This window comes from Melozone crissalis, unplaced genomic scaffold (genome assembly GCF_028551555.1).
Source record: "Melozone crissalis strain CALT ecotype California unplaced genomic scaffold, PUWL_Pcris_2 ptg000045l_1, whole genome shotgun sequence".
NCBI classification, from domain to species: domain Eukaryota; kingdom Metazoa; phylum Chordata; class Aves; order Passeriformes; family Passerellidae; genus Melozone; species Melozone crissalis.
In genome coordinates, this window is record NW_026535823.1 from 22,275,018 (window position 1) to 22,281,017 (window position 6,000).

Sequence of the window (6,000 nt, forward strand, 5' to 3'; positions counted from 1 at the left end):
CCCTTGGCCTCCCCACCCACCTCACGGGTCAGGAATTGCAGGAGAGGAGCTGGCATGGGGTGGAGGGCCGGCATGGGGACGGCAGGCATCACCCCGGAGGGGAGCAGGGAAGGTGATTGCAGTGCCTGGGGACACTCCCTCCAGGACAAGCTGCTCTTCTCAGGCAGAGGGGATATGCAGATCTCCCTGCTCTGGGCACCACGGCAGCACTTATGGAGCCACATGAGGAATTAATCAGGTGGAGGAGCAGGGACAAGTGCAGGCATTAGCACGGGGAGCTGCTGCAGCACACACCAAGACAGCTGTGGCCACAGATGCCACAGTGATGCTCTCCTCCCGCAGGGCTGCAGCTGGGACACTGGGACCCCCCTGCACTTGCACAGAGCCCTGCTCAGCAAATCCTCCTCCCTGGCTGGGGACCATCGATGCCAAACCCTCTGCCCTCCTGCTGGCACAGGGAGAGGGCAGGGCAGGCAGGCTGAGGGCATCTCCAGCTACCCCAGCAGGGCAGCCCCCGTGGCAGCAGGGACCTTGCAGGCAACAGCTGGGCCAGAGCAACACTGCTGGTAATTACTAATTAAAATGCAGATGCTCCCCAAACTGCAACTTTTAGTTTCTCTAGCAACTGCTAAATGGAAAGCAATGAGGCAGGGAAACACCGAGTGATGCTGTGGGCGCCGCTGTGCCAGTGCTGGTGTCAGTGCAGGCAGGGGATGCTGGTCCTGCCCTGGGACACCCCAAACACACCCCACAGCCCCCTGGGGCATTTCCAGCCTGGCTGCTGGGAACAGAGCTGGTGGTGGGCCTGAGCCCACAGGGCCAGCAGGCAGCATCCTGCCCTCCCCCTGCTTCACACAACGCCATTCCCTGCAGCCCCTGGGCAGGAGCAAGGCTGGATTTATTCCTTGTCACCTGCTCCAAGCCCACCTGCTGCAGATTTCTTGAGCCCCACTGGCCTCCAGCAGGCCTGTGCATCCTGTCCTTGCCCTGTGCTCACAGTGATATCAGGTGGGTGGAGAGCCCATGGCCAGTCACAGTGCCCCAAAGCTCCAAAGCAGGGTTGGGAGCTGGTTTTCCACAGAACCAACTGCTCACAGGGAGGCAAAAAACCTAAACAAATAGAAAACTCAGAGATTGATGTGCCCTGCCCACAGAATTGTGTAGAAATGTGTTTCAGGAAGGAAGACACCCCATTTCTCATTAAAGCTATACCTAAGCACATCACCTCATGTTGCAGCTTGCTCTGCTGTGCTTTTCCTGGCACCTCGGGCTGTGATGCTGCAGCAAACCATCTTCTTCCTCATTTCTCAAACCTTCCACACACCAGGGAAGTTTACACTTACATTACCTGTTGCTCCAAACAGTAAACAGTTTTAATCCCCAGGGCCTCTCCTTGGCAAAGCCTTTCTCTGAAGTTTCCCCATTAACAAGACCAGGTAGGGAATCTGTCCACGGGCAGGTTTTTAATCCATCTACTGTGTCCTCTTATTTCCTCATAAAACAAGTTTTTAATCAAAATGTCATGTGGCAATAAGTGAAATCTGAAGGGAAATCCATGGTGCTTTGCTGGTGGAGCTGTCTGTGCCTGCCAGGCTCTGCTCCTGCCCAGCGGCAGTGGGTCTGTTGTACAGAGGTGATGGGGGACATACAGAGGGTTCCCTCTTGGCTTTTTGACATGGCCCCAGATGAACCCTCCATCATTTCACTGAGTTCAACATCTCCCCACTTGGTCTTTGCTTTTTGCACCATCCCTTTTTCTTTGCCATCCTTGTCCAGGGGAAAGCGGCTCTGCCTCCAGCAGGGGATTTGGACCATGTTCCAGGTTTTGGGCACAGCTCTGTTTTCCCCCCTTTTGTCTAAATTAATGTCTGGAGAACTCATCAACAAGATCCCTCTGCACTGGGCTGATCCACCTGCACCCACAGACCTGTCCCTGCTGCAGCTGCAGTTCTTGGCACATTCCCTCCTGCTGCAGGGCTGTGGGTCACCTGCCCACTGGCATTATCAGCACCAAAGTGAGTGCCAGAGGGGCTGCACAGGTGCCCTGGGTGGGAGGATGTCAGCATGTGACAGTGTGATCATTTCCATGGCAACAGCATACGACAGCACCGTGTGCTGCTCCCCGCTGCTGGTGCCGGTGCCTGGAGCTGGGGTGGCCATCAGGGTGTTCTCCTGGAGGGAGCAGCATGGCAGGGACCCCTCCTGCCACAGGTGGGGTGCAGAGGGCTGCCAGGACCCTGAGATCCACCTGAGCAAACCACAGCTGGTCCCTGACCCCCTCTGTGAACGTGGGGCAGGGCTGTGCCCACAGCTGGCTCACTGGGGGCATGTGGAAGGCAGGGATGCCCTTGCCCAGGTCCCCGTGCCCTGCAGGGAGGGCAGAAGCCTCTCAGGAGCACCACAACAAGGTGGGTGCCACAGCTCTGCCACCAGCATGAACTCCTGTCCCTGGCAGGCACAGGACAAGGCAGCATCCCTGTGTGCCCTATGAATGAAGGCACTGACACGCAGACATGCACACCATGCAGACCCTGAGCACAGCACCCTGCTCTGAGCAGAGCCAACTCTCAGCCCTGCTCCAGGGGGGCCTGGCAGCTCCCACTCCCTCTGCTCCTGCCCTTCTGCAGCCCACACTGTGCCCAGGCTGAGCCTCCAGGGGCTGGAGCTGAGCGTGGCAGGGGCTGCAAGGCCAGTGAGAGCAGGACAGGTCGGCAGGGACAGAGGGCAGGTGACCAGCAGGGCAGTGCTCAGCCTTGCTCCTGTCCCCAGCACGCCTGTTGCTCAGAGAGACCTGCCAGGGAGAATGGAGTGGGCACTTAATCTCCCCCTGCAAGTTTAATTAATGGGCTGCAGCACTCATTCTGTGCTGCCTTAATTGGTACAAGCTGCAAACGCTGTGGAGCCTGGAAAAAAACATTTGGAAATGAAAAATATATTAAGCAGGAAACAGATCAATGGTTCTTAATGAAGCTGATTCGGGGGCTGCCTGTCGTCGAGGGGCCAGGACCCGGGAGACACAGCTGCTGCCCCGGGGCCATGGCCCGGGCACGTCCCTGCTTTGTGAAATGAGCAGCCCTGTGCACCGAGCATCAGCCCCGCTCCTGCCTGCTGGAGACTGGTCTGGGGCTCTGCCTGGTCTGTGTGGGGAGCTCTGGGGCCATGGGGCTCTTCCCCAGCATTTTTGAGGGCAGCTTGAAATCTCCTTGCAACAGCTGGAGAAGCCAGCCCTGCTCAGCTGGAGCCCCCTTCCACCCCTGCACAGCTGGAGAGGCACCCCGCACACAGCTGGAAAATCACCTCTGCTCATCTGCAGCCCCTGGAACAGCTGTAAAGACCACCCAGGGTACAGGTGGGAGGGTAATCTCAGCACAGCTGCCCTTGTGGGGCTGCCCCAAGAGCACACCCAGCCCCGAGGGCCCGGAGTGGGGTTGCTGAGGGCTGTGGGCAGAGCTGGCCGTGTTTCACTGAGGTGCTTTAATGGGAATTTCTCCCTTTGCACGGGGAAGGGGCACAGCTGGGCTGATCTCCATGAGGGGGCCAGGGGTGCAGAGCTGTGCTGAGGGCTGTAATTGCCTCAGCTGTGCACAGAACATTAGCTGTGCTTCCCAGATATTTGCTCAGGGGAAAACAAAGTCATAACTCACCAAATAAATCATCTCGCAGGCGCAGCACCCAGGGAGCAGGTGCCCCCTTGCACTCATGCAGCTGGCCCAGCACAGAGCATCCTCCACCATCCCTTGGGGGCTGGCAGGACCCCTCAGGACACACACTGGGGGGCAGAGAGGGTGCCCAGGGAGCTGAGGGGTGTGCTGGGTGCTGGGAAGCAGCAGTGCAACCCTCCCCACTGAGGGCAGAGGGGTGAGACACCAAGGACTGGCTGTAAACAGCCACATGCCCCAGCTCCTGTGCAGACTAGCACAGCTCCTGGACCCTCCAAGCTGCGGGGCCAGGAGAGCCCTGCAGGTCCCCCACATGCCAATGTACACCCCAAGGGCGCCCATTGCCCAGAGTCCAGGCCCATGAGAGCTGTAAATCCCCCTGAGCCCTGCGTGGGAGCAGAATGCCACGTGGGAAATGGGGAGCTCGGCACTGGCCCGTTTCACACAATACATTTCATTTAATATTTGGCATTTCACTTCATTTACTTGACAGCCAGCTAACAAATTAGCACGGCATGGTATCAATAGCTCCAGACTGTGTGGATTAAAATCTGTTTAACCAATAGATCTGAAGAATAAAATAGTAAATGAGAGCAGTGTGGCTGCTCCGCTGGGGCTGCAGCACAGCTGGGAGAAGAGCAAACTGTGTTCTGACATCCAAGGGGGATCAGCCACCAGGTCACCAAGTGGGAGGGCCCTGTGGCTCCCAGTGCTGGCAGCAGCAAAGAGGACACCAGAATAGCTTGGTGCAGCTGTGAGCAGGGAGCTGTGGGGAGGAGCAGCCCCTCCTGCCCCTTGGCTGCCCGGCTGGCTTGGCAATAGGCAAAGGGGTCTTCAGGGACCACTTTGATTTCCTGATGCTAAATCCCAGCCCCACTAATGTGATTGCTAACAGCATGTGGCCCCTAATAGGGAAAGTACCCTGCAGCCTGCCTGCCCGCCTGGTACAAATTGCAAATCTTGTTATGGGGTTGTGTCCAGATTTTTAACGTGATAATAACTCCCCTGCTCAATTATGCCTCTGGCTCAGTGTCCTGATGGTCCCCAAGAAAGGGTTAAGCAGCTGCACTCTTCAGGAGGCAGAGATGGGGAGGACAGGGGTTGTTTATGGGAACTCCATCATGATGCCCCAGGGTCTCAGAGCTGCCCTTTGGTGGCAGCAGCCCCACAGGGTCCCCAGTGATTCCTGGCTGGGGAATGCTGCCTGTGCTGCCTCACACGTGGCCCCTGCCCCATGGATCTGACTCCTGGTGCTAATCCCAGGCTGGGCAGCAGTAGATGAAGCCCAATCCTGCACATAGTTTCCCTCCTACCAGCCTTGGGCACAGCCATGCTGCTCCCAGTCAGCCATGCATAGGCTGCTCCTCACAGTCTAGTTACAAAAAGAGATAAAAAAATGGATAAATAATTTAAAACATTGAATCCTTTGCACCTCTTTAATGCTTTGCACTTTCAAGGCCCGGTGTGCCCATTAATTAATGAATCACATCAAACACTCTCACCTTGCATCTCTCCTGGTCTTGCTGTCCCTGCTGTCCCCAACCCTTCCCAGGTGCCCTGGCATGTCACCAACAGCCCCTTCCCAGCCTGGGGCTCTGTGGTGGCAGCCCTGGCCTGGCCAGACAGCCCCAATGCAGCCCTGGGGTGCCCTCAGGCCTCCCATGACATCCCCCTGTCCTGTCCCCTGCTGCTCCCGGTGTCACTGGGATTACTGGTGGGTGCTGTGGTGAGGCTGTCACACTCGGGCTGACATTACATATTTGTTACTCAATATCTTTTTCAAGCCTTTGAGCGTGTCACAGAATTGAGACCACGTAAGTACGGGGATCATTTTCCTTCTCCCGCCTCCAAAACTCAGTCACCCTGCAACAGGGTGTAATAGCTGTTTAGCAATATGTAGGGATGTTACTCAGCAGGGGGAGAAGGATCCCACATCCCTAAAAGGTGATGGATGCGTAAGTGGAAATTGCTCCATCCTGTGTTTACCTGCAGGAGAGCTGAGCTGGGCCACGGGGGTCGTGCTCAGCCCCCAGTGCGGGTACACGCTGCTCTCAGTTCCCTGCTCCTCCCCAGCCCTCCCTGCTCCCAGGGATCACAGCCAGCCCTGCTCCCAAGGGATCACAGCTGTGTCACAGCCCTGCTCCTGGGTCAGGCAGGGTGCTGGGTGTCCCTGGCTCCCTTGCAGGCACAGCAGGAACAGGCAGGGCTGCTGCCCACAGGAAGCCCTGGGTGTGTGCCAGCTGCCTGCAGTGTCACAGGAGAAGTGGGGCTTAGTCCAAACAAAGAGGTGTTTTCAGAAGGCAGAAATTAATAACACAAACCCTAATTTAAAATTATATTA